The 13,015-nt window shown below is 35.9% G+C and overlaps 1 protein-coding gene across 7 annotated transcripts in view; it reads left to right on the top strand.

Moving 5' to 3' along the window:
* Nucleotides 1-13,015, top strand: part of TPR (translocated promoter region, nuclear basket protein) — a 94,584-nt gene that overhangs the window by 14,418 nt on the left and 67,151 nt on the right. The window lies entirely within an intron of this gene.

The raw sequence follows: 13,015 nt of genomic DNA, 5'->3' as shown, positions 1-13,015 counted from the left end.
CACATCCCCTCCAAAATTTATCACTTTCTTTTGCTGTCATATTGGCCAATCTGCTAGTTGTGAGGTGGTACCTCATAGTTGTTTTAATTTGCATTTTTCTAATCAGGAGGGATCTAGGACACTCTTTCATGTGCTTATTGATAGTTTTTTGATTTCGTCATATAAAAACTGTCTCATGTCCCTTCACTATTTGTCAATTGGGGAATGGCATAATTTTTTGTAGATTTGATTTACTTCCTTATATATTTGGGAAATTAAACCTTTGTCAGAGAGTTTTGTTATAAAAATGCTCTTCCACTTTATTGCTTTCCTTCTACTTTTGGTTGCATTGGTTTTATATATACAAAACCTTTTAAATTTAATGTAATCAGTCATTCATTTTACCTTTTGCAATATTCTCTATCTCTTGCTTGGTGTTAAATTCCTTCCCTTCCCACAAATCTGACAGGTATACTATTCTATGCTCACCTAATTTATTTATGATTTCACTCTCTATATTTAAGCCATTTACCCATTTTGAATTTATCTTGTTATAGGGTGTAAGATGTTCATCTAAACTTAATTTTGCCCATACTGTTTTCTAATTTTCCCAGCAGTTTTTGTCAAATAGTGAGTTTTTGTCCCAAAAGCTGGTGACTTTGGATTTATCAAACATTAGTTTACTGAGGTCATTTACCTCTAGTCTATTCCATTGATCCACCCTTCTGTCTCTTGGCCATTACCATATTGTTTTGATGACCACTGCTCTATAGTATAATTTAAGATTTGGTACTGCTAGGCCCCTATTCTTCACATTTTTTTCATTATTTCCCTTGCTATTCTTGATCGTTTATTCTTCCAGATGAACTTTGTTATGATTTTTTCTAATTCTATAAAAAAGTTTTTTGGTAGTTTGATAGATATGGCACTGAATAAGTAGATTAATTTGGGTATGATTGTCATTTTTATTATATTAGCTCATCCTACCCAGGATGTTAATGTTATTTCTAATTATTTAGATCTAGTTTTAATTGTGTGAAAAGTGTATTGTAGTTGTGTTCATATAATTCCTGTATTTGTTTTGGTAGATAGATTCCTAAATATTTTATATTATCTAGAGTGATTTTAAATGGAGTTTCTCTTCCTAACTCCTGCTGCTGAGTTGTGTTGGAAATATATAGAAATGGTGATGACTTATGTGGGTTTATTTTGTACCCTGCAACATAAAGTTTTAATTATTTCTAGTAGCCTTTTAGTTGTTTTTCTGGGGTTCTTTAGGTATATCATCATATCATCTGCAAAAAAATGTCTCCTCATTGCCTACATTAATCCCATTATTTCTTTTTCTTCTCTAATTGCTACTGCTAGTGTTTCTAGTACATTATTGAATAAAAGGGGTGATAATGGTCTTCCTTAATTTACTCCTCATCTTATTGGCAAGACTTCTAACTTGTCCCCATTGCTGATGATTTTAAATATATATATATATATATATATATATATATATATATATATATATATATATATATATACTGTTTATTATTTTGAGGAATGACCCTTCTATTCTTATACTTTCAAGTTTTCAATAGGAATGGGTATTGTATTTTGACAAAGGCTTTTTCTGCATCTATTGAGATAATCATGTGATTTCTCTTGGTTTGATTATTGATATGGTCAATTATGTGGATGGTTTTCCTAATATTAAACTATCCTTGCATTCCTGGTATAAATCCCACTTGATCATAGATCCTTGTGATCACTTACTGGAGTCTTTTTGCTAGTATTCTATTTAAGATTTTTGCATCTATATTCATTAAAGAGATTGGTCTGTAGTTTTCTTTCTTGGTTTTTGCTCTGCCTGGCTTTGGAATCAGTTCTGTATTTGTGTCATAAAAGGAATTTGATAACATTCCTTCTTTATTTATTTTGTCACATGATTTGTATGGTATTGGGATTTGATTTTCTTTAAATGTTTGATAGAAGTCACTTGTGAATCCATCTGGTCCTTGGGATTTTTTCTTAGGAAATTCCTTGATGACTTGTTCAATTTCTTTTCTGAGATGGGATTGTTTAAGAATACTATGTTCTCTTTTGTTAATCTGGGAAATTTATTATATTTTTGTAAATTTTCATCCATTTCACCTAGATTGTCATATTTATTGCCATATAATTGAGTTAAAGTAGTTCTTAATAATGGCCCTAATTTCCTCTTCATTAGAGGTGAGATTGCCCCTTTCATCTTTGTTACTGTTAATTTGTTTTCTTTTTTTATTAGTTTGACTAGTGCTTTATCTATTTTATTCATTTTTTTCAAAGTACCAGCTCCTAGTCTTATTTATTAGTTCCAATAATTTTTTAAATTTCAATTTGATTATTTTCTCCTTTAATTTTTAGGATTTCCTATATAATTTTTATATGGGGATTTTTCATTTGTTCTTTTTCTAATTTTTTCAGTTCCAAGGCCAATTCATTAATCTTCACACTCTCTATTTTGTTGCTGTAGGCACTCAGAGATACACGTTTTCCCGAGTACTACTTTGCCTGTATCCCATAAGTTTCGATACGATGTCTCCTCATTGTCATTTTCTTTAATGAAGTTTGTAATTGTTTCTATGATTTCTTCTTTGACCCACCAATTTTAAAGAATTAATATTATTTAATTTCAGATTAACTTAAAATTTTCCTTTTCATAGACCCTTGTTAATTATAATTTTTAACATATTAGGATCTGGAAAAGAAGCATTTAAAATTTCTGCTTTTCTACATTTGTTTGCAATGTTTATATGCCGTAGTACATGGTTGATCTTTGTATATGTACCGTGTACTGCTGAGAAGGTATATTCCTTTTTATCCTTGTTCAGTTTTCTCCAAATATTTTTTAACTCTAATTTTTCTAACACTTCATTTTCTTCCCTTCTTATTTATTTTTTTGGTTCAATTTATCTAGTTCTGAGGGAAGACGGTTAAGATCCCCACTAGTATGGTCTTACTCTCTATTTCCTTTTTGAGCCTTCAGTTTTTCCTTTAGAAATCTAGATGCTATACTGTTTGGTGCATAGATGTTTATTAATGATATTGTTTATAGTACCTTTTAACAAAATGTAATTTCCTTCCTTATCTCTTTTAATCCAATTAATTTCTACTTTGGTTTTGACTGGTATCATGATTGCTACTCTTGCTTTTTTTTACTTTAGATGATGCATAATATATTCTTCTCCAGCCTTTTACCTTGAATCTGTGTGTGTCATCCTGTTTCAAATATGTTTCTTATAAACAACATATAGTAGGATTCTGTTTTTTAATCCACTATGCTATCGCTTCTGTTTGATGGGTGAGTTCATCCCATTCACATTAAGCATTGTGATTACTAACTATGTATTGCCCTCCATCTTATCCCCTTTAGTTCCTACTCTATTCTCTTTCACTCTATTCCTTCTCACCAGTATTCTGCTTTTTTGTCACACACACACACCTTCCCTCCATCCCTCCCAGTTAGACCTGCCTTGTATTACCCCCTGCTTCCCATGTCTTGTTCTACTTCTGCCTCTCTGTAGATAGAATTTTGTGCCCCACTGACTATACTCATTTTTTCTCTCTCAGCCAGTCACAAAGAGAGTAAAATTTAAGCATTGCCCATCAAGCCCTTATCCTGTTAAAATTTCTGTGGTTGAACTGAATAATTAATAGGTGGTCGCCAGGGATTTAATTTCTAAGTCCAAAATGAATTACTAAAGTAAATGTTATTTATGGTAGTTTATTTACAATAGAAAGTAAAGGGGAGAAAGAGAGATAGAGCTCTGGCTTCCTCAGAGCCAGGTAGAAATTCTAATGCCCTAATCAGGGAAAAGTAGTCTCAAGAGGATGGGCCTTTCTTGGAGGTTCACACCTCCAGAAAGGTAGGGAAACTAAGTCAGCCTTTACACTCACCATGGTGACCCTCTGAAAGGAAAAGCAGTCTGAGGTCTCCTGCATGAGCTTCTCTAGGGTCGAGTTCCACAGCCAAGTCTGAGTGTTTGTCTTCTAGTCTCTCCTCAAGGGTCTGTCTTCCAGTCTCTCCTCTGAGTGACTTTTCTTCACTCCAAGCTTAAGAGACTGATCCTCTAGTCCAACTCCGAGTCAGAGTTCTTCGATCTATATCTTCTGGCTTCTTTGGTCTTCTATTTAAAGATCTTTTTCTCTTGTGTCACCTCCCCTAAATTTCACATCTACCCATCATAGCAGATGCCCTCTCCAGGACTGCTCACTCTTTCACACATTGGTCACAGACCTCCCACTCAATGCATGAAATGGGTGTTCACATCTTTTTTAGTTAGTTTGCACCTTCAGTGGTTAGTTACTTTTTTGTAGATTTAAATGGGTAGATCTAATTCAATACTGAGTTAACACTTTTGGGAATTAAAATCTAAAAATAGACTGGGGATTACATTCAATCTTCCCAATAAAGAAAGAGCTAAGTAATTTCATTGTTAAAATCAGGAGATGTCCAAATCCAATCTTCACAATCCTTTCCTCTCTGTATTATTTTTCTCACCTCTTACAATTTATCACATTCTATCCCTCCTTTTTTCTCTCAGTGCAACCCTCTCTCTCAGCCCTTGATAGATTTTTAACATGTCATTCATATGCATACATATTATATCATACATATTCCATATCGTCACATATTCATATGTCATATCATCATACTTCATCTTATATATCATATTATCATAATCAACTTACTTTTCCACCCTCTTTCTGAATAAATTCCTTCTATCTTCTCTACTAATAAGAATAATTTTTGAGAATTATAGAAATCCTCTTTCCATGTAGACATATATGTAGACATTTTCACCTTAATGAGTCCCTTAAATTTTCTCTTTCCTACTTACCTTTTGGAGCCTCTCTTGTGTCTTATATTTGGCCTTCAAAATTTTTGTTTAGGTCTGACTTATTCCTCAGGAATACTTGGAATTCTTCTATCTTAATGAATAATCATTTTTTTTCACCTTGAAAGAGTATACCCAGTTTTGCTGGATAGCTAACTCTGGGTTGTAAACCCATATCTTTTGCCTTTATGAATATCATATTCCATGCCTTTCAATCCTTAAATTGTAGAAGTTGCTAGGTCTTGAGTGATCCTGATTTGTAGCTCCATGGTATTTGAATGTTTTCTTTCTGGCTTCATCAAGTATTTTTTCCATGGCTTGGTGGTCCTGTATTTGCTTTTATATTCCCAGAAGTTGTCAATTAAAGATTTCTTTCTGGAGGTGATCTGTGAATTCTTTCCATTTCAATTTTATTTTCTTGTTCAAGTATCACTGGGCAGTTTTCTTTGATAATTTCTTATAATATGATATCCAAGGTTTTCATTATGGCTTTCAGGTAATCCAATAATTCTCAGATTGTCTCTCCTAGACTTGTTTTTTAGGTCAGTGTTTTCAATAAGATATTGTATGTTTTCCTCTTTTTCATTCTGCTGATTCTTTTTTATTGTTTCTTGATTTCTCATGAAATCATTAATTTCTAGATGATCATTTCTGATTTTTAAGGCCTAGTTTCCCTCTGTCATTTTTGGTTTTCCTTTTTCTTCTTGTATCACTTTACATTCTCTTTCCCACTTTTCCTCTACCTCTGATAATTTATTTTTGAAGTCTGTTTTTGAGCTCTTCCAGAATTATGTCCAATCCATATTTTTCTTTTGGAGTTTAGGTGTGTTTCTTTTGCTTTTGCTGTCCACTTCTGTGTCTTTGTCCTATGTCTCTATAAAATGTGTTTAGAGTTAGGTGCTCTTAAAACTTTTTTTACTCATTTTTTCATATATGATTATAGGTAGGCTTTGTTTTCTGGGGAGTTGGGGTGCCCTCTTAAACTTCAGTCCTTCTTTGATGTTATTTTTGGCTTATTTTCTGGGTTGTTACTAGTTTACCAGATGGTCTGAGGACTGAGATCTCTGAGAGTCCCCTCACCCTACTGATTCAATTGATATTTGAGATGCTGATAGCTTAAAGACTTTCCTCAGGCTTGGGTGTAAGCTTTTGATCTCAGTCTCAACTTGATCAGGTCAGCTGCTGATCAGATTCTAGCCCCAGGCTTAGGCTCAAGTTTTTGGTCTTAAGGTGTTCTTGATTCAATCAGGAACATCCTTGATTGCTTTAAGGGGGAAAAGAGGTTCTTTTTTAAAAGTGTTGGACTTATATTTTATGAGTGTGTTCGCCAGGAATTTAATTAATTCCAAAGAGATTTTATTTACAATTTATTTAGAAAATGTAGAAAGAGTGAAGCAAGAAATCAGAAAGAGGATAAAGTAAGCTATCTAGCCTAAACACTAAATAATTTATTTCTTGGCCCGTGCACATCCACCCCAACCCCCCCTTGGGGAGAGAGAGTTAGTTCAGTCAGCCTCAACAAAGCCAAGGACCCATGAAGTTTCTCTCCAGAGTAGGTTTCTCTTGAGGATAGTTTTTTCAGAAAATCCAGCAGTTAAAGAGTCAGCGTGTCAGTTCAGAGAAAGAGATTTAGAATAGCCTCACCACAAAAAACAGGGTCTCACATCCAGTCAGCAGCCTCTTCACCGACCTCAACTCGAAAGCATGAAGAATTAAATTCTTCAGGAAGTTGTCACTCCCTTTTAAAGACATTTTCTCTTGCTTCACTTCCTGTGTCTTCCCCTAATTTTACATCTACCAAATCACAGTTGATGCTTTTGTTTTAGTACTGCCCAGGGGGTGGTCAGTCGCTTCTGATTCATCACCCACTATTGCACAGGTGGGTAACAGACCTCCCCCACTCAAGTGTGAATGAGGTGTTTACACCTTTGGTGATTACATCTAAAATGGGCAGCTCTTCATACCCAACTTTAAGTAGGGTGTTCTAAAAAATAGGCAGGGATTACAATTTAAATCTTCACAATCTAGCCAGAGTTAAGTATTTTCATTTAACCCAGGGGAGAGTTAAATTTAATCTTCACATTGCTCTGTCTTGGAGCTCCAACCTTAGACTTGGGTAAAAAGATCCCAGGGAGGCTTCCCTTGAGAACTGTGTCTTCACACTAAAGAAGGACTTTGCTTTGCTCTGGGCCCACGCAGGTCAGCCCCCTTCAGCTCAGATTGCCTTGGGCTGGGACTCCAGACTTCCCCATAGGTTTGTAATTTCAAGGGATGTTAGCTGGCTTGGACCTCTGTTTCCCTGGTAGGATCTCAGGGTCTGACTTACCTTGGGCTCAAATTCAAAACCTGTGAGAGCAGATGTGTGGGGTGATGGGGAGGGGGTGTTTTGCTTTTGTCTTGCTCTTCACTTCCTGCTATTCCTCCAGTTAGCTCTGCTCCCCCCCTCACCTCAGTTCCCCAGATGATCTCTGCCTACTTTGGGGGTTTTGCTTTTTTTTGAAGGTTATTTCCCTCTGTCTCTCTTGGTTCTTTCACTCCTGTATTTGTTTTGTGGTGGTATTTTACTCTTGGTCAGAGAGAATTTTCATGGTGAAACAGTGTTCTGCTGCCCTCCATCCACTCCTCCATCTTGGCTCCACCCCCCAGAGATTACCATTTACTTTTAAAACCAGAGCATTAATGTATTGTTATGATAGAAAATTGACTTCTTAATTGATTTTTTGAGGGTACCCAAGAAACAGCTGTCCACAAAAGAAATGGTTTGCTTCTGGAGGTTTTGGATTTTGCATCTTTGGAAGTCTGAAGATAGAGGCTAAATTTCTTTCATGATTATAAAACTAAAAGCATTGGAATTTTAGCAATATACATTTTAAGTACATATTGAGTAAATAGCAGTAGAGAGAAGGAAAAAAAAAATATTGCTCCTGTGTTAGAAGAACTTATAATCTTGTAAAGCAAAGCACCACTATAGAAATGCAGTGGTTATAAGATGCATGTATTAGAGTTCCAAAAAGCCTTCTGTGAGGACAAAGTTATTACCAATTTAGGAATTCAAAGAACATTTCATTTGGAAAATGGCATTTGAGTTAAGCCTTTAAAGAATGTCTAAAACAGCAGATAAAGAATAGGAGGGAGGAAAGGCATTCCGACTTTAGGGAGTCAGGCCACAAAGGCACAGAGTGCCTTTATAAATAATGAATTTTGTGGATGCTCAGAGTAATTCTATGAGCCTAGTTATCCTTATTAAATGAAATCTTAGGTGCAGCTAATCATTCTCATTTGTTAAATGATTTTTTGGCTCCTGATTCTGTAATCCAACACATTAGATATCTACTCCTGTTAAACTTGTGCCATCTACAAGATTTGTGCTTTCATCTCAGTTGTTGATAAAACATATTCACCCTATTTGGATCAAGAACAGAATGCTATGGCATAGGAAATTTCTCTCCAAGTTGATGTTAATCCATTACTTACTATTTTTTTAGGACCAGTTTAAAATTCAGCTATTTGTGCCATCATTCAGCTTATGTTTCTCCATTTTGTTTTTGAGAATACCCTGAGAGACTTGCTCAAGTTTCTGAAATCCAGATATACTGTCCGAATGGCAATTTCCTTAATTTCTAGTCTAATAATTCTATCAAAAGAAGATTTGAGGTTAATGTGGCATGACTCATTCTTGAGTCATTTATGCTCCCTTCTTCCCCTTCAATATGTTACTAGCCATCCCTATGAGAATATTTTCTGGAATTTTACCAGTTATCAAATATGTTCTGTGCCCCTTTTGTTTGAAGAATCCATACTCCCCACCTCATGATTTTTGAAAATTGGGAAACCATTTGTCCATCAGTAGTTCTCTTGGCACTGCTTCCTTTTTCTACAGTTTTTCAAAATGGCTTAGCAGCATTCTGGTTCTGGTTACTTTTTTGGAATGTAGTTCATTAGCCCTGGTAATTTGAGATCAGTAAGTATATTTAGATGGCCTCTTATTATCTCTTCACTTATTGTGGTATACAAATGCCTTGTTACCCATTTTTTTGTTATTTCCAGTTCCATAATTATTCATCTTAACAGAAAAAAACATAATCAAAATATGAATTGAGTAGTTCTATTTTCTTTCTATGAACTATCATCATCCCATTAACCCCAATCAGTAATTTTAAGCCCTTTTAAAAAATTTCCATCAGCAAGCAATTACTCAGTTCCTATTATGTACCTCTGTTGTACTAGGATACAAAGATAAAGGTGAAACTCAGAGAGCCTACCCTCTGATAGAAGAGACAATATGCTTATATAGAAGTATATACTGATATATAAAATTGATAAGGGTAATTTTGAGAGAGAAGGCGATCTTCTAGAGAAGATATTAGAAGTTGAGGGGTGAATAACTAAGTGGCTTAGTTAGGGACTCTGGGAGCATATCCCTGGGGGAATGCACCTCCCTACATGATTTGTCTGAAGAACAATAGAACTTGGAGAATGTATATATCTTTTGATGAACTAAGGGACAGGGAAATATGATTGACATTACCATGGTTACAAGGAAATGAGAAGCCCAAACTACACTGACTGGATACTAACAGGTAATGGAAAGAAACCATAGCCAGAGGCAGGGGAATCAAAGAGTGCCCTACTTACAATAGATACTAAAAGGTTGGTCCTTGCACAGGTATTGGTCTTCTTGGGAATCATCTCAGATACTATGGGGTAAACATCTAAAACTAAAAGGGTACTTAGCATTTGCTTAGGTCTTCTAGCCCCACCTAAGCTGGGATTATCAAGTAATTTAAGGTCTATTGTTCAGTCTAGGTACTGAGACAATTCTCATGGGACTGGGACTAACTTGGGGTCTCCAGATTTCAAGTTGACAGGCACTAGTTATGTGACCCTGGACAAATTACTTAAAATCTCAGCCTCAGATGCCTCATCTATAAAATAGGTAAATTAATAGCATCATTCTCAAAGGATTACTTTGAGGATCAGATGAATTAACATACACGGCACTTAAATCCTTGAAGAACTATAAAACTATTAGTTATTATATTATTATTAAGTAACCTGAAGAGCAAGAAATAACTTTAAAACAAAATCAGTTAATGTTCAGTATTCCAGAAAGGTTTCTGCTACCTCAGAAGTTAGTAAAAACAGCAGTGAACTTTGGAAATAGGAGCAGGGGAGCTAATCACTTAATCTTCCAAGACATTGGATGAGTTTCAAATGTATTTTATTTGCTTCTGTATTATCTCTTCAACCCTGGAGAGGAATAAGGGGATGCTGGAACTATGTAGCAGATAGGCCAGAATGGTAATGATAAGAAAGGTAGCAATATATAAAAGGCCATATTTTCCATTTCCATACTTGGTATAATTCTTCTTATTGTGAATTAAGAGTAGATAAAATAGTTGCTGCACATACTATTTTTTGCCCCAAATGTCAATTGGAAAAAACACAAGAACTACTAAAGTACAATCAGAAAAGAGATAGTGTTCCATTCCAAGGGCCTAAAAACCACACAAAGCCAAGGACTCTGGGGACAGTATCTCTGTGCAGGATGATTCTTTAAAGAATTATATATGAATTCAAAAGTAATTCTCAGCCTTTTTTTAAACCACATGTAGTCTTAATTTTAAAATAGTTTTTCCTGTAACTGTATGATCAGGTCTTCTTGGTTTATATGTTTGCAAATATAATGTTTTTTGAGTTTTGTTTTATGGTGTGCATTTTCATTAAGTCAGCACAGAATAGATAGAAGATAGCAGGAGTCAGGATAATCCGAATTCAAGTTCTGCCTTTGACACTGACTGTGATACTGGAAGTGATAGAGCAAGTACCTGTCTTTCATTGGTATTTGGGGTTCTTAATTGTGGTTTCCCTTTTCTCAATTGTTAAACTGGAAAAAAAAAGCAAACAGAACTATTAGTCAGAAAAACCACTTTCCTCAAAGTCTCCACACAGAACACTCATAGAGCTCTGAGACTGGTTGCTCTGGCCACTGACCAGTGGGAGTGCCATTGTGCTAGATCACAACTCTAAAGGACAAAAGAAATTGGAGAGCTTATATACCATTTGGCGAACCAAGGGACAGGGGAAAATGATTGATTTACATTAGGCTACAAGGAAATGAGAGTATTCAAACTACACTGACAGACTTAGGAAAGAAATCATAGCCATAGGCTAGGGTGTCTGGTGTAAGATTTAAATGTCCAATAATTCCAAGTATTATATTTTATAAAATTTATTAATTATCACTTGAAGTAGGAGAAATAAAAAATAGAAGTTCAAAATGTTATGGGCGCGGAAGGATACCTTTTTGGGGTTCGGGAAGGATGCCTTTTGCAAGCATGCAATGACTCCAAAACTTAGCTTAAAAAACAAAAAGAGGTTTATTAATTTAGAAAGTAATGTTGAGAGTGGCCAGGAGGATAGCAAGGAACAGCAAGATGGGGAGCAGTTCCTTGGGAGGACAGCATGAAAGGAAAGACTGTTCCCCCATGGGGACAGTGTGGATGGAGAGGCTGTCCCCTAGACGACATCAGTTCTGGGGATTTTATACATTTTTCACAACAGTTAGTCACTCAGGCATGAGGTGGGGTGATCATACTGGGGTCTGCCTGGGGACATAAAGATTCCTTAGTTTTAGGGGACAAACAGATGTCTGATAGGATCAAGGTGTGGCTTGAAGGTGCATCTTTCTGTCCATCCAGAGGACGATCAAAGGAAGATAGTCATCTCAGGATTCTAGAGGGGTCATTGGGTGTTTTTAGTCTCAGAGTCAGGAAAAAAACAAGGGAGTTCCCCTGGTAATAGTTCGCCTGGGTTTCTGGGGTACAGTGCCCATGTCAAAAACATAAGTATGACCATGTGAGTAAACTTTCCTGCCAAGCTCTGCCTCCACAGTTCCCTTTGGGGAAGAAGAAAGAAAGGGGTGGGGTTACATAAAAATATAGCCTCCGTAGCTACCTACCTACTCATTGTGAACACGTAAGTGGGATGCTGGGTAAGAGAGTCCTGGAAAGCAAATTCTAATTACACAATTCTCCCTGTGATTTCATTGGGAAATGAGCATGTAGAAATCTCTCAGATTTACATGCCTAGTTTCCCTAATGAATAATTATACATAACCAGCTTATATCTAAAGATCTTTAACTAGAGGTACATACAATATTTCACTTTCTAAGAAGAAATTACAATAATTTGGGGGTGAGAGGGAAACAAAAGAGAAAAACCAATGCTAGACACATTGACAAAAAGCCAATTAGAGGGCAGTCTCCTTTGGCATAAAAGTTTAGATTCAAAATAAATACACATTCTATCCCCCACAGTTCAATTGACTACATCCCAAAGTTCATTCTGGATCTTTTGGTGCAGTGTGTGGTTTCTGCAGGCTTCTTTATGGTGCCCTCTCCAAACAGTTCACTTTCTTGATTTGGGGAGGTGGCGAGTTTCTTATCCTAAAATTACTTTCAAACAAGACAAACTTATAAATCTAGAATTTTATGACAATCATATAATCCTCCCTGGGGAGGGTGTTGACCAACGCACTGATCACCCTGGTATACATAGCTGAGTTATGAGGTAAATGAATCAACTGGCAAAAGAAAATCAAAAACATCAAAAAAGAAAAGAAAAGAAAAGAAAAAAGTAATTTCTGGATAAAACAAAATATCAAAGTCTCGTGTAAAAATTTTAAGTAAGGAACAATAAACCCATAACAGGTCCTTGAATTAGGACCAAATTAAAGTGATTTATGTCCCACAAGTCTATAGGACCCTTGCAACAATATGCATTTAACCAATCAGCTTCTAGGACTACAAAAAATTGCCATACTACGAAAGAGAGAAAAAGGACTAGATTTTGAAGCAGAAGGGAAATATCATTCCCTGGTCTGTTTTTGCCAAAATGGCAGCCAAACTGAGGTACTTGGTAGAAGTCTGGATCTGGCATGAGGGAATCCTGTGTCTGAGAATGTGAGGCACTTTCTCGAACCCCAACATAAGTTCAAGTCCCTTGTCTTGGTGCAGAATCTCATCAATCCCACTAGGATCCTGGTGCAGGTTAACTCTCTCTGTTCCTTGGTACTGTGTAGTGGCTCTTTTGTGATCCCTTCTCCTGGAATCAGACACAATCATTAATCAAAGTCCCATAATATTGTTAATCAATGGCAGGTTTCC

The sequence above is a fragment of the Monodelphis domestica genome, chromosome 2 (assembly GCF_027887165.1).
Source record: "Monodelphis domestica isolate mMonDom1 chromosome 2, mMonDom1.pri, whole genome shotgun sequence".
In the NCBI taxonomy this organism is placed as follows: Eukaryota; Metazoa; Chordata; class Mammalia; order Didelphimorphia; family Didelphidae; genus Monodelphis; species Monodelphis domestica.
This window is presented reverse-complemented; position numbering and strand designations above follow the sequence as displayed.